The 21,070-nt window shown below is 41.4% G+C and overlaps 1 long non-coding RNA gene across 1 annotated transcript in view; it reads left to right on the forward strand.

The window, feature by feature from the left end:
• LOC146768011 (uncharacterized) overlaps window positions 1-21,070 on the forward strand; it is a 124,396-nt gene that overhangs the window by 92,055 nt on the left and 11,271 nt on the right. The window contains exon 2 of the long non-coding RNA XR_014954438.1: window positions 20,216-20,708. This is a non-coding gene — a long non-coding RNA (uncharacterized LOC146768011). The remainder of the gene's footprint in view (window positions 1-20,215; window positions 20,709-21,070) is intronic.

Genomic DNA, 21,070 nt, shown 5'->3' on the forward strand with positions numbered 1-21,070 from the left:
CTCTTGCTATCCACTTTACTGTAGTCAGTGTCAGGCTTTAGATTCATTGAGTCTCTCTCATACAAATGGTGGCCAACACCAAGACAGCTTAGGTCCTTTGGCTGAATAGTCTATCTAAAATAAATTTCAGAATTAATTCTGTAATAAATGGCATCCACTCTTAGAACAGTAGGTGCACCGAGAAACAGAGAATTGTGATTTGAGTTGCTGTCTGCTTTCCAGGACCTTGCCTCAGAAAAGAGGCAACGAATGGGTCTCAATAAATGGAGTTGAGATATAATTTCTGAACAGGGTCTTCAGGGTAGCCATATGTGTTTTATGTGAAACACATGAGAAGTGTTGTCATAGAAAGTCCAAATGGACAGTCCTTACACATAATATCTATTAGGAAAGGCATGTCTGGGAATAGCACCTTGATGTACTCTGCTGCACAACAGCTGATTTTTGTTTGAAGATGACCTTTTATACTGACTGGGGGTCTTTAGTTGCCTGGAAGTGTAAAACTGGTTCTTGGCTAGCTGTTTTGACATGTGGCAAAATTGAAGACTAATGCTTTATAATCTCCCTGGAATTTGAAATCTGGTTAACTGGAAGCCCTTAGTAGTTTCAGGTCCTTGGACGGCAGTCACTGCAGTTATATAAATGCAAAATATTATTGGAATAGGTAGTAGGTGTCCTTCCTTCCTTAGGAATTGCCCCACTTAAAACCTCAGTTCCTGTCCAGTCCCAAAAGTTCTTTTTAATCTTGTTTTTTTTTAAGCTATGACTCAGTTCCCCTGCCTTCTCCTCTTCTAGGTTGAGCCCAAGGTTGTCCAATTCTTTTCCCTACATGGTCTGGAGCAGTGGATATGATGTATTCTTGTTTACAGTATGCTAAAGCAGAATATTTCTGAGATGTTTACAGGTACTTCCTGCCCCAGAGGAAGAATATAGGATTTCCATCCTCCCCAGCAGCAGTGCCTTGGCCTTACTGGAGCCAAGGAACTCAAGCTGTGTGATCTCTCCCTTCCTGTTTCTTTTACTTGACGCAATGTGGTGTAGTTGTTTGATGTCTAGAGCGAAGGATACAGAAACTCCAGCTTGCTACACTCACCATTTGCTTCCTTTATGATGTTCCCTTCTAGGAAGTTGTGAGGATTAGCCTTTTTTTCTTTGCAAGTTAAATGAAGTCCAGGATACACTTGAAGTACTTAGCAGCTTCTCTTTCGTTTCAGGAAAGCTGGACTCTTAAGGCTGCCTGTCTTCACTTTATGCAAGTTTGGGGGGGTAGCTAAACATTTTCAAACACTCTTGAGTATCTTCCTTCAGGGGATTTTTCCCTTAACAGGAGACTTGTAGGTGGAACTGGCAGCTTAAATACTCAGTTTGGAATTTCACCTCATATTTATTTTATGCTTAACATCTTTGTAGAAGAAGGTTTCTGTGTCCATTATTTGCCCATTATTCTGTGTCCATTGTTTTTTGAGCCCTTCTCAGGCTCTAAATTATTCTGTCTACTGTAATTGTATGCTCTGAGTCCCTCTTTCTCTCTGTAGAGTTCCCCATACTGGTAAATACGGCATTTGACTGATCCTGCCCCACCCATCAAATCCTGTATCTCAGTCAAAGAGCCCGAGGATTCAAATAGCAGGATGTGGCTTTCTAAATACTGAGACTCTGTGTCAAATTGTTCCATGCTAATGGCTAATATTTTCGTTATCACTGCTGTAATCATTTGCCATCTGTGGCCATCGTCATCCTTGTGGCTGCCCAGCACCATGACTGCCTTAAAAGGAAGGTTCAAACTTCAGCTTTGAGCAAGAGGGTGGACATATGGAATTGAAGAGTCAGTGTAGAAGTTGGCTTATGCATTTTTAATCCCATCCTGCAGCTGTGAAGTGCTCAGTCCATGATGTCCAACCCCATTGTCTTCCTGGTATTTGACATTCTTGTGCGGGTAACAAAGAGAGCAGCACAAAGCTCCAGATTTATCCCCATGCTCTTCCCCATGGAGCTGCACTGCTGCTGCCTTCAGGGTTAATACACCTCAAGGGAGCATTCTGAGCAGTATCCTATTAAACATGGGTAGTACCAAATGGATCACTGCTTCAGCAAAATCTCAGCTCGTGCTTTTGTATCCATACCTACATCAGCTTTAGAAATCGGATGCCTGGACTAGCACTGCCATAAGAAATACTGCACATCCATGAATTGTGGCTGTGTGGTATATAAACAGTGTATGTAACTCAAGTCTGTGGAAGAAGGGTTGGTCTGTTGCACCCCTGCAATGTGGTGCTTGCATGACACATCAACTTTTTTTATTGTAAGAATGATGCATTAAGCTGACCTGTTTCTTTATTTGAGTGACTGCCTCAGCCATGCCTTACCTTGTGGTAAATTTGGGTCAAACCTTTGATAGTGTTTCCATTATAGTTAAGGAGTCCAAATAGGGCCTAAAACATTGTGTTGCATTTTTTCTGATTGTTTTTTGTCTGAAATGTAAAATAGATTGCTTTGACATTTCCAGAAAGTCTTTCTAAAGCCAGACAGAAAAATAATAGAGAATATTTGATTCTGTTTTTTGGACAGAGATCTAAATGTGTGAGGTTGAATACTTATATGGGTGTGATTTTGGTTCAGATTCTTTTGGCACTAATACTGAAATATTTGGATTGTTCTACTTAGAACATTCTAAAGGATGCATCCTTTTCTTCAAGCTGGAGTGCTTAATGCCTTTTTTCTGTTTTCATGGATCTGATCAAGCTAGTTCATGTTCATTCTGGATACTAAAGGAGATGTTTAGAACACATTTGAAGAAGTTGATGGTGATTACATCTGCTGTAAAGAAAATAGTAAGGTCTGTAGCCCTGTATTAGTTTTCCTTTACTGTATTGCTCTCGACTCCATATTGTAAGTTGTTCAACCCACTTCCAAATTTTATTTCCATCAACTTCCTTAATGGCTTGTATGGTGTTTGCATAGGGGTTCCAGGATGATGGATAACTTGGAACTAATTTGGAAGCTATTTTTTTGACTGAGACTTAAATCAGGCCTATTAGTGCAGCCCAACTTCCCTGTATGGTGGTAACAAAACACCCTCGGTAGGCACGGGTTGAGGTCCTAAGATTTTGTTGCTGTTAGAAAAAGGTCTCTTTAACAAATTCTTTTCAGTGTTTCAGTTGGTAGAATTCAGCTGAATTTTGCAACAGGACTTAAGTGAATGCTGGTGATCTGTTTGGACTTAGCTCTGGCACATTTGCCATTTTGGAAACCTAGAGGGGAAAAGCATCATTGACAGTGCACAAGCCTCGGCATTGGTCATGCAGAATAAAAGGTGAAGAAGAAAAGGAAATCATGGTTGTGAGGGTTTTCCAATGTGAAAGGAAAAGGAAGGTCCATTTTAGGGTCTAAGGCCAACTACAGGATCCTTTTTGGGTGTTTTAGAATAGTGTAGGTGTGATGGCTCTCAGAGCAACATGGTGTCTTGTACAAATATACAGAGAGCTTTAAATGCTCCTAAATCTACTGGGTCTGTGCTAAGTGTGCTGAGGGCCTGTGTGCAAGAATTTTTGGTGTTTCTGATGAAAACAGAGTGTCACCAGAGCTTAGGTGAAGAGCCATAGACACAATGAGAGAGTATTACCTGTTAGCAAAACATGTTGGCTTTTCTGGCTTTCTTCCTTATCACCATTGGAATGTGGCTTGGCTCGGGGACACTCAACACCACTCCACCAGATATGGTCCATGGGTAGAGAAAGATGTCTGATAAAGGAGAGGCAGATGAAGGCAGTGGAAACAGCCCCTGTGCAGGGGGACCTTGGGATGTAATGAGATAGGACAGGTTTCTGTAATAGGAAAATTAAACATGTTCTGAATTAACCAAATACCTGTGATAGTGTTTGCTTGATACAATATCAACAAAAAGTATAATTCCCTTATCTGGTAGATATCTTCTCTGTTTTCACATGCTTTGTGGCTGGAAAGTGCTTCAGGATGGCTTCTGTGGCAAGATTTCATTGCTGCAGCAATGGCCAAAAAATCAGCTTTCTATCACTTAATTGCAAAATACATTACAAAAATCTTTAATTCTTCAATTAAAACTGGAGACATTTTATGCTGTTGTTCCCATTAGTTCCTTATAAAGGGGGTGAGGTCTTGGCAATGTAATTCTCCATCTGTTTCTTACATGTGAATGCAGTTGTTTCAAAATCCATAATGTGCGAGACCTGCTTTACATTCCGCTCACAAATGCCTGAGTAATGCTATAAAAATGATGTGGAAAAAAATCAAGCTTCTTTTCATGCTGATGCACTGTAAGTCAAACGTTTGGATAGATTCTGAGGTCAGAAAGGATCGTTATGGTGCCAGACCTACAGGCCACAACATTTCACCTAGTGATTTCCATATGAAGCCAAAGAACTAGGAAATACTTAAAGGAAAATCCGCTCTAGTCTTGAGATGTGCCAATGCAGTTCCTCTAAGAGGGGTCTCTTGAGTGTGTTTCCATAAAAAATTAGAAACAGGGAGCTTTTAATGTGAATCTAACAATACCAAATTTAATAAATAATTGTTAGGTTTATTTTGTGCTATGTACTAAGATGGTGACAAAAAATAGGACAGGAAAAAAAAGCTTTAAATTCAGAAAGCTCCAAGCTTCAAAATATTGATATAAATCCATATCACAGCTGTCATGGTTTGACATGTCAAACCACAACAACAAACAACTTGAAATAAGAATGAAGAGTGACTGGGAGCAATCAGCACCTTCTTTGTCAAGGTAGGAATGTCTCTGAGGTAATGAGAGAGCTGACACTTGATTAAAAATTGAAAGAGATTCAACCCCTGTTTAAGCAACATAATCAGGATTCAGATGGATGTATATTTTCAGAAATGTTATCTCCTGTCCAGTGGCAATACTCTCAAGTGTGATCAGTGACTTTCAAGCATGATTTTTCAAGACATTCAGATTCTATGGCTCGTAAATGTATAGATGAATTTCCAATCTCTTAAAAGTCACCACCAGCTTTGTCCTGAAGTGAGGCTCTTATCACAGTTAGCTGTATTTGAAGACTAAGTCTTTAATTTTGTACTGCCTTGAGGGATTTCTGTGATTCCCTGACTTGATGGTTGATTTTGATAGATACAAATGCAGTTGCAGTGTGCCATAGATGTCCAGATTTTTTTCACATATGTTTAAGTCATTCTTTGATAATAGGTCTATAATTTACCATTTATTTAAATAATAAAGAATAAATTGGAAATTTGTGTTAGTAGAAGATTAGAGCAAGAGGTATATTCTAACTCAAAATGCTAATGATGATTGAACTCCATATTTCCTACAAAATTCAGCTGGAGAGATGATAAAATGTAAATTGCTCCCTAATAACACCCCATAAAAACACCTAGATTTTCTCCCTTGGACGATGTACACATTTCAAAAGAAACTTGGGCAATGTTAGACTTTGCACAATCTCTACTGATCCATAAAAGATGCAATGAGGCTTTTGGATGGAGAAGCACTAAAACTTCTGTTTCGATTTCTGTGTGGTAGATGTTGTTGTCTCCACTGAAGTGTCTCTAAAATCTAAAGTGACTTCAAGCACTTAATCTGGTAGTTTTATGGCCAAATGTACCCAGCTTCTAACTTTCTGCAGAGTCAATATAGCAGGACAATTTGGCATTCCTAGAAAAGAATGGGATTCCTGGCATTCATCTGAGAGCCCACTCCCTGCTGCTCTTTGACAGAGCAATCTAATTGCAGGTCATGGCTCTGGATTCTGCTCTATTCACTTCCCATCCTTACCCATCTTGGACAAAAGCAGAGACTGGCCTTTCCCTAGGATATTTCTGACTAACAGAACTTTTAAAAGAGATGCCAGAAGTCTACAGTGTGCCAGTGGTTATATTGGTGTGCAATAGCTGGGAGAGACTTTTTGGATGGTTCTCACTCAGCCGCACAAGACTGGTCACTGCGCAGGATGACTCTGAATGAGTCCTGCAGGAACTTTCCATCTTTGCTTCTCCTAAACAAATTGTCCCTTTCTGCTCTGGAGGACATGGTCCTTTCTTTGGGGACAACTATGAATCTCATTGCTGTAATCGTTTCTGGTGGAGCCCACAGGCTAAACATAAGTTGCCTAAATATATGTTGTGTAATTACACCTTGTGTTAAGAAGGAAAGGAATAAGACTTTTTTTTCTCCCCTCCCCATTTAAAATGTTGTGATGCCTTTTTGGACTTCCTAGGAAGTTGTTGGGTATTTTTTTCCCTCTTTGCTTAGAGAGCTCCATTATGTCCTAGGACAGGTTTTGGAGTCTAGATGTCTTTTTATTAATATAGAGGTTTCCCCCTCTTAGGCTTCCTGGGAATTGCAAGGCATTTTCTCATGAATTTTTGTGCCATGACATCTGACAACATTAAAAAAAAAAATCTATATACATATATATAAAAAAAGCTATGTGTTCCTTGGCTTCACCCACCATGGCTGGTTGCCATGTTCATTTGTTGGCTTGAAGAGCTGCTTGAAGGACTTGACAAGATCATAGAAATCCCCTTTCTGTCATGCTTCCTCTGGGAGAAAGTTCTTTCAAGGCTAAACCCCTCAGAATATTCCAGAATAGAGGAATTCTTTCACAGATCTACCCTTTTAAATAGAGCTCACTGTCTTTTCTTGGGAAGGAAAAGTGACAGTCCCCTAATATCTCCATCATTGCAAATACATGTGATACAAGCCTTTTTTAATAGCTGGACTAACCCTGTTAGTTTTTTAAACTCTTCTTGTTCTAATTGCCAGGAAACCTTTTACAGCTCAGTAAGAGTCAAGCACTAGGGTTTTCCCAAGCAGAGTTGTGCCAGGACATTTAGACCCTAATTCCCCCCACATTACGCAACTGTTAATTGGGAAAGATCAGCAGCAGACAACTCACTATGGGACATTCAATCCCCACTTCTTGTAGCAGCACGTATAATCTTTGGGAGATGGTTCATGGACTCTCTGCTTGCAATACTTGGCAGCTCCCAAGCAGCTGCTGGGCTGGGAAGAAGTCTTGCTGATTGTCAACCTCAAGGGTTTAAGCAAATATGCCTGAAACATCTATTTGTGGAAAGAAAAACTCCCAGCATTCTTGCAGCACCAAGTCCTGGGAACAAGCAGGGATTTCAGAGATCTATACCAGCATGACCCTGTGCATCACAGGGTGTTTCTGCAGCTTGTGTCAGGCAGAAAGACTAAATCTGTGGGCTTTGTGTACTGCAGTCACCAAAAGATCCTTGTTTGGGTGACTGTGGCTGTAGGATTGAAAGCATCAAGAGGATAATCTGAGAGAAACAGAGCTGAGAGGGGAGCTCATCAGTGCCTGCCAGTATCTGCAGGGAGATGCCAGGGGATGGACTCAGGCTCTGCCCTGTGGTGCTGAGCAGTAGGACAAGGGCAGGGGGCCCAAACTGAGGCACAGTGAGGAAGAATTGCTTTGCTGTGCAGGGACTGAGTGCAGGAACAGATCACCCAGAGTGGAGTGGAGTCTCCCTCCCTGGAGACATTCCTGACCCATCTGGACACCCATGTGCTCTGGCATGACCCAACTTAAGCAAGGAGGTGGGACCAGATACCCCACCCTGTGATTCCTTCCAAAGTGACCCATTCTGTGCCAGAAAACTCCTCACTGGCAAGCTGCAGGAATAACAGGTTATGCTGGTACTGCAGATGTAGAGGAAAAGGAAACAGAACAAGACCAACAAAGCCAATTTTCCCAGTGAACCAGGTTTGCTAGGTCACTGTTTGATCTAGAATAATGTAAAAGTGGAGCTTGGTTATTCTGCAACCAAGTGAACCTTCAGTGTCCTCTGAGATCAGATCCTGGCTCCAGTCTTCACCTTTGTGGATGGCCTAGACCAGTAGGTTACTGGAATAATAGAAAGCATGTAAAATGAGAAATCTTCCAGAAAATGTGCATGTCTTTTGGAATTAATTCTCTCCCAATTTTGCTTCAGCTCTTCAGGTTTGCACGTCCATCAGCATCCAGTCCTACATCTCCTGCAGTTTGATGCTTTCAGAATTTTTGCAATATTGTCACAGCAGCTGGTAGTAATAGTATTGTGAAACCTCCTCACACCAACCCATGCACAGCCTTAATCCCCTGTTCTCACTGGAGGGATCATCTACATGATTCCATCCATGGGAGAGTGGAATCAGACTCCTTAATGTGTGTGAAATTCTAAATATCTTTATTTTACTTTCCCTTTATTTAGCAGTGATGTCAAATATAAATAGGAGTCAGGTCTGCAGTAACCACCTGAAAGTTAGGAAAAAAGATATTTTTTCTAAATTGTGGTCTTATTTGTCTGTCTTGCTGCAAATGGAAGTCTTTGACAGCTAGTTAACATCTATTTAATTATTTGCTTCTAAGGTTCAAATAACTAAGTGAAGTCAAAGAAAAAAAAAAAGAAGGAAAATTAATAATAATAATAAATCTTTCCATGTCTTTCTAATTGAAAAAAAAAAAAAAAAACAAAAAACCCAAGTAGATCCAAGCCTGATGGATCCAGCTTCAAAACCAGTTTCTGCTGTGACACAATCTTTCCTAAGGACATTTAGGTCTGTTGCTGCTAATAGCATCAAAACTGTTAAAATGGATTTAAGGGCATAAACTGTTGTTGCTACAGAAATAGCAGTAAGCAAGTAATTAAAATGCACAACTTTCTTAGGGGAATGGAAAGCATTGCAAGATGCAGATGTAAGTCATTCTTCCTAACTGCAATAGTCCGTGTTTAAAACAGATTTTGGACTTAAAATTCATCAATCTTCTGTAATAAAATGAGAGTGGGCTTTGGTATTGAGAGCCTAAGCTATTCTTTAGGCTTCACTGACAGAAACCAAATGAAAACCAGGCAAAAACTCCTCGCTAAAAGTGAGTCCATCTGGGGCTGGGAGGTAACAATAGTCTACATCATGGGGAAAAGCTGAAGGCCAGCCAGGACATCAACAGGTAGATCATGTTTCCACAGCAAATTTGAGTCATCAAAACCCTTTCCTCTCCCAGGGGGAAGACTGGACAGCAGTATGGCCACTTGCTCTTCTTTGGAATTATGACTATAAGCCCTGGGGATCGATACGTACCTGATAGACAGGAGGGAAGTCTCTGCATATCAGCATGAGCCTACTTCCATCTCATTATTCCCTCAGAATGGGTGTTTCCATCCAGGCCATTACTTGAGATCTTTTGACTGAAATGTGGGCACACAGGTCTTTCCTCCCAAGCTTATGTTACATTTCCAGGACACTCTTTATAAGCATGGTCTGGAATTTGTTATCGACAAAGGCAGGATAAAATTGTGCAAAATTTTTTTTCATGTTGACCTTGATATTTTTTCACCACTGTTACCCCTGATTGCCTGTTGGTTGTCTTCCATTACTCTTGTTGAAATGACAGAAGTAGAGGGGACAGCTATTAACATTGATATGTGAAGTAAAGGTCGGGTTGCAGAGGATGAGGAGGTGGGAGGGAGGCAATGGTGTTGGAAGGCAGCAAAAAGGATATTATTTTGGCACGGTGTATAATGCATTTATGCCTCTTGTCTTCCTCATACTTATGTGGCCTGAAATTTGTTAGGATTCCATTTCTAAGGCTAATGAGATTCTTCACAACTGAAAGATCAGAAAAGAAAGAAAATCGTGTTCATAAAATCAGGGTAGAAGCCAAATGGTTTTGGGGGCAGCATAGGGTGGAATGTAGCTGCCTCTCAGCATTTTTTCACAGTTTTTCTCCTCTGGAATATCTTGCACCTTCCTCTGAAGGGCTTGTGTTGGTTGTTGTCTGATCATGACAGACACATCACTGGTCCAGTCTGGGTTCCTGTAATTATCTGTTTATTTAGGGCTTGGTTTCAGTTGCAGTGATTTGGAGCAGAGCTGTTATTTTGGTTTCAGAATTAAAGATTCTGAATAAATTAATTTGATCTGTCTGCTTGACTTTTTCTGTTGGACTGCCCATCACTAGGCAGTCTGGAAAGCAGAGGAATGGCAATACCCACACTGTTCCCTATCCTGGAGAGGGAGACCCTTTTCCATTGGTAACTTCACACCAAGGGGCCAATTTATCAAGGAAAGGAGAGGATTCTGGTTCACTCTCACACACAGAGCTCACTTTACTACATGCAGAGCCTACACCCTTCCAGGAAACCATTGTGGAACCTGGAACTGTCCTAAGCAAACCAGGAGACCTGGTCATATTGAACTCTAATACTGAATTTTTCCACTGTAACTCAATTCCACTCTGGCTTGCCAAAGGTTTCAATCACCAGTTTCTTGTTTTCATGCTTTTATTCTGCAGTGCTCTTGACTGTAGTAAAGAGTAATTAAAAATATATATGAATATAAAAGAGCAGAGGATTATAAACCAGGGTAATATTTGTTTAAAAATTGCATATGTCAAGGGATTTTAAATCATTTTACAGCCATTAGTGAACTCGGCCTGACAATGAATTGATAGGGTTGGAAATAATTATTTTAAAGATCTACTGCAGTGGTTAGCTGCTGGGTGAAAATAAATATCCCTTTATTTATTGGTAAAGACAGATGAGTAAATCTATTACACATACAGGGTACTTTAAAATCTCTCTGCCTAGTAGCCAGTTAGAGGTCAAAATCAGGTTTCCTATCTGGTAGTGCTTGGTCAAAGACGTGTACAGGGTGTTAATTTAGCTCAAAGATGTCTGGGTAAATCTATAGGAAGGAAGTTTGCAGACAGGAAGGAGGGGTGTGGATGGGAAAGGCTTGCCCTGTGCTGGGCTGCATTGAATGCAGTCTCAAATCACAGCACATGGATAAGAAAGAATTTAGAAATTAATGTGCAATCTTGAGAATTAAATTCTCTATCGAGCGACCTTAGAGTCTGGCAGCTGTTCTGGAGCTGATAAGGAAAGGACCGGCTGAAACGTTCCCATGGAAGGCTCTGGTCCCTGGCTGGCATTACACGAGCTGCAGAGCATGAATCAGAGTCTAATTCTGTCAGCCAGTGATAGGGCCTGTGAGGCACTGGCCTGTGCCTCAGCTGAACAATATGCTCCTTGAGTTATGAGAATCGTGGAGTCTCTTTTGCTTTTTCCCCTTTTTTTTCCTTTTTCCGCCCCTCCTTCAGCCTGTTTTTCCCACACTGCCTCCTGTCCCTTTCGTTCCAGAGCATGCAGGGCACCAGTGGATGTGTGCACTAGCTTATGTGTGTGGTGTATCAGGGTGCACTTGGACATGGCTGAGCAGAGCCCTGGACTCGCTCCCGGTGTGTGGGAGCAGCCCAGTGCCGCAGCACACCCCGACCATGCTTCTGGCAGCCGGGCTCCGCGGGTAACAAAGCCATGTGTCCTGGCCTTGGGTGGGCAAATCTTAACAAGCTCCGTTTGCACAGGCACTGAGTTGGAAGTGGATCTCCTCCCCCTTTTCCCTGTTTTTCCAGCCGACCCAGGGCCGGTGTTATCGGGCCAGCCAGGCTTTCATCGCGGGTGACAGAGCAAACATCACTGCGGTGACAGAGAGTAAAAATGCTGGGGGAGAAATCACTCGGTTTACTTTAACCTCACAGAAACTAAACTGTATTAAACTGAAAGTATTCCATTTACTCTGCCCGAAGCCAAATGCCAGAGACACATTAGAACATCTGTTTGCGTTTATAACCTGATTGACTTTGCCAATGATAAAATGGATTTTAATATGATAATTTGAGTGCCCAGAGAAGTAGTATTAAATAGTTTTTGCCCTGGGTCACTAATCATTTGAGTTTTAATCCAAAGCTCCCTGAAGTCAAAGGGTATTTTCTTGCTGTCAGGCTTTGGGTGAAGTACATTTCTTCCTGAGGGCCATGTAAATGTGTTCGAACACATCGTTGCTAGCACAGCAGTTCTGCTGGGTAAGGATTCATGCTGAACAGAATTTCTGGTGAAGTTTCAACATTTCTGACTTTCTCTGTTTTAAAAGAATCAAAATACACAAAGCAGAAGCCATGGCATGTTATCTTACTTTACATAAAAACACTGAATTAGGGAAAATAGGGAAACATGATTTTAGTTTGCTTCAGTGTTGGATGAAGGTCAGTAATCAACTCATCAATTATCTAATCCTCTTTCAGTAAGAAAGCAGGCTGAAAATCCCATCAAAAGGCCTTTCTCCAAATATGTTTGCTTCAGTATGTTTTTCTCTTCTGGATCAAAGAAAATGAATTAATTGTACCACATCTTGGGCCTAGTTCTGAAGGTGTTCTGGATTAGCAGTGAATCCTCATAAATAGAGGCTTAATGTGAGGTTCTTCAGACAGATTTTTGGTTAGCAGTTAGAGTTATATATATATAAAATGTAAAAATATAAATATATATATATAGTAGTAATAGCACCTTATACAGGTGCTGTTCTGTAAGGGTAAGCTGATACCCAAATGCTGCACCAGAGAAATGCCCATCTCTCCTTACCAGAACCATCTGCAAATGAAGTTTCCCAAATGCTGATAGGGATGGTTGAGTGTGAGAATGTGTGATGCTGGAAGCTGGGTTTGCAGCCTTGCAAGGCAGAGTACCACAGGTATTTGGTTGGTTTTCCTTGGCAGAGTGTGTCTGCTTAGAATGTGGGATTAATGGAGGCCTCCAGCTCAGAGCAATGGGCTGTATTTTCCATTCAAAGGTGACATTATTCAAAGGTTCATGAGTTTGTATGGCATAGGAGATATTTGGGACTACTCCTATCTGAATTCTGAGCACAAGGCAGAGATTGAGTTTCTGATGGTTTAAGACAGGTCTGTAACTTCAGCTTGAGCTAAAATGTCAGAGATGCATCAAACTTTCTGGTCAAGAGGTGACAGGAGAATCTCTAGGCAGGTTATTACTCTTGAGTATTACACTGCATGTTTACTTTGACTTTCAGCTTCTCTTGTTCAGGACCAGGTTAAGTTTTTATAGCTAATGGTGTTGATGAAACTTTTTGATTAATGTGTTAAACTTCTTCCACTCTTTAGATCATTCATCAACAGAATGAATATGAATGGGAATTTCATGCATGAGTATTTGCCAAATAGTTCAGAGGATTTATTTTCAATGAATGAATTATTTGCAGCCCATGCAGTTTGATTCTGCTGTATGATTTTAATAGGCTAAAATCTTCTATTTTATTAATACTTTCTAAACAGTTATTCTCTGCTGTAAATTGAAATATAAAAATGAATACTAGTTACTCTGAAAAGAAAAATTAGTATTGATCTAAATAAGTAGTTTAAGACAATTAATTATTTGTGATGCAAGTAAACACAAAAAAAGAGAATGCTTTAAAACAAGATAATGTAAATCCAAATGAAATCAAGGCAAATCAGGTAACTGAATCGGTTTTCTAACAAAAATATATAATGATTAATAATAAGCCATTGAAAAATCTGGTCAATTCAGTGTCCTTGCTAACCAGTATGTTTGCATGCTTGTGAGTTACCTCTCCTAACCAATGTCTGTGGCCACTTTTAATGCACGAACTGGAATCACATGTCCTGCAGCCCAGCTTCCAGGCCCTTCACGTGGACAAGATTTCCTCCTGGCTGGAGCCTGCCAGTGAGGCCTTCAGTCCTACTTTAGCAGAACTGGTGCCAAGCACTCTTTTGGTGCTATGAGTGTGAATGGATCTTTACAGGAACCAAGCCAGGGAAGCCCCACACAAGCTGTGCAACAACACCCATGGAAATCAGATTTTGATCAAGCTAAGACTTTAAAAGGAAACAATCTGGACACAAATAGTTTTAATTTTTTCCCCTTCCCCCTTTCTAACATGAGGCATCCCTTCTCTTTTTCCCGACATAGTTTGAGTGAAATGTCTCAGTAAGCAATTACAGGATTTTCTCCAGTGAGCAGGGATCTCGCAGCATGATGTTTTTCATCTGGCATGTCTTTGTTGCTCTCATTGTGGGCTGTTGTGCTGAATAGAAGGCAGACATTACTCAGAATGGGAGCGGAGATTGTCTGAGCGCTGAGGCCTTATTTGCAGTGTGTGCCTTGCCAGTGGAGCCTGCCTGTGCCTCTCTCCCATGCTGCAGCCCCAGCCCCTCACATGGGTGCTACAGGGCTGAGACAGTGCACAGGTCCTCTGCCTTACAGCAGGCACTAACGCTGCACTTTTTATTGAGTACACCATGAACAAGTGAAAGAGGCAATCACTGAAACTCGATCTGCTTACCTGCTGCTCCTACAGAGCACGAAATTGAGGTTTCTGCCAAACATTTGGCAGAACAAGAGGTACACTTTCTTTTTTTGAACTGCAGTGATTCTTGTTCCAATAGAAAATACATAAATGAAAAATATGTAGCTAAATAAACCCTGAAACACTTTCACAACACTTACACATGTGTAAGTCTGCATGAGCTCTGGCCTTAGTTGCTCAGTTGCGTTAGCGTGAGCCATGCTCACATTGAGGATTCCAAGTGGTACAATGTGAATTGTGCAACAGAAATATCCAAAACCAGAGAATTCAAAATGTTTTGCTCACTCCTGTCACCTCTTGTCACCTGGGTTCATTCACACATGGTGTTCTTCTTTCCATCTTTGACAATGATAATGTGCCATTCATGAAAATGCCTGGCTTTACAGAATATAACCAGGATGTTGTGCTTCAGGGAGAAATTGGGCTTTGGTGCCATTGTTCACTGGGACAGCCTGCCAATATAAAACAACCTCAAAGTGGAGAGAATTTGCCATGATGGCCAAAATTAGAAAATATGGTGATGAAGAGTTATCAGTCCCACCTCCCTTTCTCTGTCTTTTTTCCATTAAAATTCTTACTTAAGGCAATTTTAAAATAGACTCCCATTACAAAGCATAGATACCCCAGAACTTGTTTAAACCAAATTTGTGCATGCTGAGCATGCACAAATATATGCTCTTCTCTTATGAAACAGTTCCTCTGCATCCAATATTTATTTGCAGCAAGAATACGTGCAGCTCATCAGAGGGTGTGCATAACAAAAGAAAAAATACATAAAAATTGGCAGTTGTCTGAGTTAGCATCAAGCCAAATGCACAAAGCTGAAACTCTGTCAGTGACCCAGGAATGGGTGCAGCACACCCAGAGGGGATGTGTGTCCCCAGCTGCCTCACACTTGTGAGGCACTGAGATGAGCAGCAGCAATTCCTGTGACAATAATGACAGTCACACTGGATCTGCATTTAGTGCTTTGACTTTAGGAGCAATGGGTAATGAAGTGAATCCTGCTCTTGAAATACGTATATTTTTTCTGATGTGCCTTATTAAAACCACAGGTTCATTTTACTCAGGTCAGTGAATGGTGTCATATTTTTAACAAATCAATTTAGGATAAACCTGAAGAGTTGCATCAATTACAGCATTTAGAAGGCAGTTGTCATTCAGACATCTCTAAGCTGCCCATATCTTTTTCAGAATATCTGAATTTTATCAACCCTTTGGCCTGGGCTGTTTCTCAGATAAGTCACTTCATCAGTGTGATTAATTTTGTTTGTGTGGAGGTGTTGAACATAAACTTTTTTCATAAAATGCTTGAAGACCTTACAAATGCTATCCAGGAGAAAAATATTACCCTAGGCAGCTTGAAAACCTGAAGCTGATTTCACTGTAGAGAGGACACATCTAGTTCTTGCAGAGGCCAGTGAAGCAGGCAATGTCTAATAAAAATCCCAAGTACAGGACTTGGATTTAACTCAGGCTGCAGTGATTAATGGTTTAAGGTTCCTGGCGCAGTCCCTGGTGCTAGGCATGGTGAGAGACATCCTGCTGCTTAATAATCCTACAACTGAGCTGGATTTTGCTTGGCAAAATACAAGGTGTTGCAGATGATCTCATGTGCCCACCTTACTACCAAGTAGAAAGAAAAAAGTATAGGTTAAAGGTTATTTTAAATGATATTTGAGAATGTCAGAGTGCTATGGATGAAATGCAATGCTCGTGGTGGGGCTTAGCCTCTATTTCTTAATGCTGAGGTGGAAGGAGCTGTTTTTTACACTGAGCTGGAGAATTTGAAAGTCTAGCAGGAAGTGATGGCTACAGGATACAAAGGGGTGGGGGAATCCATGAAGTTTTATTGCTGTTCAGTAAAAATGATCACATTACTCCCAAGTGGCAGAGCTGCATATGTAGAATAGGTTTTCATCTGGCAACCAACCTTGAAAATGCCATACCTGACTGTGCATGATACAGGTTTTGTCTATGTCTTGCATCTGTGGTACCTCAGTGCCTTCTCTTTTTTCTTCCCTTTTCTCCCTTTTCCTTTATTATGCAGACATTATTACTGGATGAGTACTGCATGAATTCAATTTATTTTAAGGTTTCTTTGCTAGAGATATTTATGTGCTGACTATTCTCATATTGTATACTCTTTTTGTTAGAGATGGCACTGAATTCAGCTTATGAAGTTAATATTTCTGAACTTTACATTTTTAAATACTATGATTTTGGTTTTAGAGTTACTTGTGTGTGTCTCCATCTTAAGAGCTTAAAAAGCCCAACAAATTACTTGTGAAGCCAACTGCACTGAGACTCTGGGTTTATCAAGGATTCCCTTTCCCCAGGCAAGCTGTATAATGAAGGCTGTGCAATGCACACTGCAGTTTGGGAGCACAGAATCACACAAATTTGGTGTTAACACAGCATGGGAAATCCAGCAGAACAGTCCACCTCAGGACTTCTGTACTTTTTCCTCCTGCTCAGCTGCTCTTTTGCCAGAAAGCCAGCTTTCTTCAGCCTTCCCTGTGACCCAGGTCCCTTCCCTGTAGAGAGGGCTCTGGAAAACCCAGTCTGTTATTCTCCAGCACCATGGCTCTTCTTTGCTGATGGAACGCATGAACTTGATTTTGGCTGTTGGAAAACTTGACTTAGTTTCATTTTGGTTTGGCTGAAACCTTCCCGTCCTCCAATTAACAAACATGAGATTTTTCCTGAGATGTTTCCCTCCCATCTCAGGAGGGGAGAAGTGTCTTGAGTCTGTTGTTAGTCACTGGAGTAGGAGAGGGGAAAGCTGTGCACTGCAATTCTCTTTCCATTACAGACTTGAAGGGTGTGATTTTTTCCCCTCTTTCTCTTTTGGAAACTGAAGAATTCATCTCTGCTTTTCCTTGGGGAAAGCGTCTTATGGTGAATATTTTAGAGCTGTTTCAGTATTTCATGTTCAAACTTGGACAGATTAGAGCTTTTTGGTTTTCTTACCCGTGCTTGACATCACTTTGGCAATGAGAACTGCTTGGGACAGCCTGTGAGAGAGTCTGTAGAGAATTCCTGCTAGAATGTTGTGCTACTCTGCTCTCTACTTTGTGATTCTCCCCGGCAAGATGTGCATTAGGAAAAATGTATTCCAGTTTCTTTGTAACTAGCAGTTTTATTATGTCTCATAAAAAAAAGAAAAGAAAAAGTAAAAGCAAAAAAAAACCTTCTATACTTTTATTGTGAATTCTGTAGTTCTTACACCTCAATTTCCTTAACCTAGCAAGCACTTTTTTTAACCAAAGCATCTCAGTTTTAGGGAAAAGCTTTTATATCTAAAGAGGTAAAGTACAGAAGGGGAATAATAACATGTTAAACATGTATTCACTGAGGGATTTTCAGGCTTGAGTTTTTGGGCCTTTCAAGGTCAGGAGCACTAGTACAGCTTAAAATAACTCATTTCAGTAAGGATCATGAAGCATAAATTTAATACTGCTTGCATCTCTTACAGTTTTTTAACCTTATATTCCCAATCAGCAACCATTTTCAGAGGTTGATAGGTAAAACAGTGTTGAAATCAAGCCAGGAAGTTACAGACTTGGACTGTTTTGGGCAAGAGAAGGGAAAAATTTTAGTGGCTGGTGGTCCATAGATAAAGCGTTTTGCCAGTGATCACATTTTATTGGTTTGAATACAGATCTGAACTTCAGTCCCACATGAGTCATGGTTTCTAACACGGACAGTTTTCAGCTCAGATTCAACTTCTGATATTTAAACTTGAGTGCAGACTTTCTCAGAATATTGCAAAGATGAACATGTTTTGCAAGTTGAGGGTTCCAACTATTAATTTTACAGCCATACAATTTTGGGTAGTATTTAAAAAGTCTAAAAGCTTAAAAGTGATGCATCAAAGAATGTTGTGGAGGTTTCTGAGAACGGGAAGTTTTTACAAGAATACTGATAAAGTGATTCTGTGTCCTTTTAATTCTTTTTCATCATTCAGTATAACTTCGGGGCTGCTTGGGTAGAATAAATTGTATCCATTTAGTGAATTGAAATAATTCAGTCTCTTGGGGGGAAAAATAGATTTTCTGGCACAGTTTTCAAGATGCTGATTGCAGATAGTGGTGTGCCAAGTCAGGTTCTAGCATAGTGATGATCACTGCCTGTCTCCAGGGAATTTTTCTCGGGCTAAAGTTCCAAGGCAGTTAGCTACTTGGACTTCAGCAGGAATTCTGATCTTCTCTGAACTCTACTGGAAATCAATAGGCATTCTGCCTGGGTTTGGATGCCTGTAAAAGCCTGAGCTGGTACTGTGCTGTGCTTCAGACACCTTTGTTAATCCATCCATTCTCTGTACCAAAGTACCCAGAAGTTTAGGGGTGTGCCCCAAAATGGACACCATTGTTTTACCCAGGAGACTGCTCCACTTCCATGGTGGGAGAAGGGGTGCTTAGATAAATAGTCTGTCAATTTGTTAAGCATGAGGGATCCATAAAAATGAAAGTCGTTATTGTTGCAGCAGGAATTTCCCCACAGCAGAAACAAAAAAGAACTGACTTTCATCCATAAAAATATTGCAAGTGCACCACTTGTTTGCCCCTCACCTCTGCTAGCCTGTTTTATGTAAGCCGTTCTCCTTTATGAGGGCTTAGACGCAGAGCACGGGCGTGTTGATCCTTGCATCCACAGAAAAATTCTATGAGCTAAACACATGTTCTACCACTGGCATATTGCTGCTGTCCTGCCAAAACCCTCCTCCGTGCTTGGCTTCTGCGGCAGTAAGCATGGGTGGAGGAAGGAAGGAACAGCTGGGAGGCGATGATGGTTTCCTGATGCCCTGCCCCACCCGTGGCACAGGTTAGCTCAGTTCTGAGTCTCAGGCAGCTGGTAGAAATTCCCAGGAGACTCTCCATTCATCCCTTGCTTTATCTCCACCCAGTACCTGGCACACATACTCTGCAGCAGGCGGCCCCTGCTGCTTCTGCTGCTGAAGGAATTGCTTTTCCCAGTTCCATCCTGCCTCCTTCAGCTCTTTCTCTCTTTGGGATGTTGCTTGGAAGAAGAAAAGACTTGTTTCTGTTCTTTGGATTTGAGGACAAGTTTGATTTTAACAGGATTTCTGTGCATGGAGTTTTATCTGGAAGCCCAGGGGCCCCCAGCTGATTTATTCTAGTTATTTGAAGGGTATATTTCTGGAAATAATTCTGGTTAAAAAGCTGAGGTCCAAGAAGCGCAGAAAACTATTCACTGAGGAGGTAGAAAAAAATATGCTGAGAGAAGCAGAATAAAATTTCCAAAGAACACTGTCTACCTCTGTCCTGCTAGAAAGTTCACCTTTCCCAACACAGAGGTTATCTTGAGCATTGAATGACAGATAAAGCTTGTGCCATTTAAAATATTCCTTGTGTTATCTGCCAACAATACACCCTGCCACAAATTTGTCAGCCATTTACAAGGCCAAATTCAGAATCAGTCAATTTAGCCATCTGTAATGTCCCTTTGACTGATAAAGAAAGTGTTTCAATACCAACAAAGTGGTGAGACCAGTTTCACTGACTGATGCTGAACCATTTTATGGCCTAGCAGAAAGCAGAGTGAATTCTGGATCGAAGGGTGACCAATGCTAAACCCAGGACTATAAGCTGCAGTTGTCTGATGTCCTGGTGAAGGGTGAGCCACAAACAGAATTATTGGCTGACATCCCTGGTAAGCAGTAGTAATAATAAACATCTGGAGGGTTTGACATACTCATGGTTGCCAGTAAATAATCCCTGGCTCCAAAGCAATTCCTTTGGAGAAGCAGTTTGAGATATGGAGAATCTAAACAGTAATTGTGTGATGGAATGATGGACAATACCCTGATAAATCAGGACCGTTTGTGTGTTACATAAATAATGAACAGGGTCATAGGAAAAGAGGGGAAAAGGGATCAGGTTGTAGCATTCAGTGACAGGAGTCAGCCATGGAGGGAGAGAGGGAGGGAAGAAGAGGCACCAAGTGGCAGCCCATCCCTCTGGAGCACCTACAAATGCATCCCTTCATTTCTCACAGGGACCAACAGAAAAACCAACTGAGTGTGTTTGTGCAGCCAGGAAGAGAAATATTTCTGCCCGCTGAGGATTTAATGCAGATTTCATTGAGTTCCATCTGAATCTCCCAGTAACTGCTGAGAGACTGGGATCTGGCCTGCCCAGCTGCCTGTTTACATCCCAACCTTCAAACATGAATCCACGAGCCCAAAGCAGCACTTCACACTTTGGTGTTTACTGCCAGCCATTCTCAGACAGAGATTCTTTTTGATGAGTGCCCCAGTTATTTGCTTGCTGCAGCTTTCATCCTGTTTTCTGTGGCCGTCTTGTCTACTGGATATCATGAACACACTGGTAGTGCTGCTGCCCTGCGTTGAGGACACCTTGGTCTGATTTTCTCCTCTCTTTTCCCCCTGCCAACCCCATTTGAGGCTATCAGGGCCTATGTGCAGATGAAGTCGGTCTCGTGCACCCTTACCAGCATTATTCTCTTGCATTACAGCCTCATACCCAAGGTATTCATAACATAATTGAGGCTGCTGGGAGCCCTGCTGCACAAATCCATGGGGCTGGGGCTGCTTTCCTTTGGGTAAACCCTGTTGACAGGCAAAAGGTTGCTGCTTGTAGAGGCAGGTTCCTTGCCCCAGTGCACATAGTGCTGCGGATACATCATCAGATTAGTCAAATGTCTGTGAAAAGGAGCCTGTCTCCCAGGTTCCAGTTGCTCCCTGCCCGCCTTTGATATTCTTGTGCTTGCACAAGGAGTTTGACCATGCTGGCATTACACAGGCCTGGCTCACAGAGAGCTCATTGTCTGCATCCTTCTCCCAACAAAGCACTAAGGTGTGGGGCTTAAGCACAGGCGTGGGATGTGCTT

Source organism: Lonchura striata, chromosome 3, assembly GCF_050655825.1.
Source record: "Lonchura striata isolate lonStrDom1 chromosome 3, ASM5065582v1, whole genome shotgun sequence".
Classification (NCBI taxonomy): domain Eukaryota; kingdom Metazoa; phylum Chordata; class Aves; order Passeriformes; family Estrildidae; genus Lonchura; species Lonchura striata.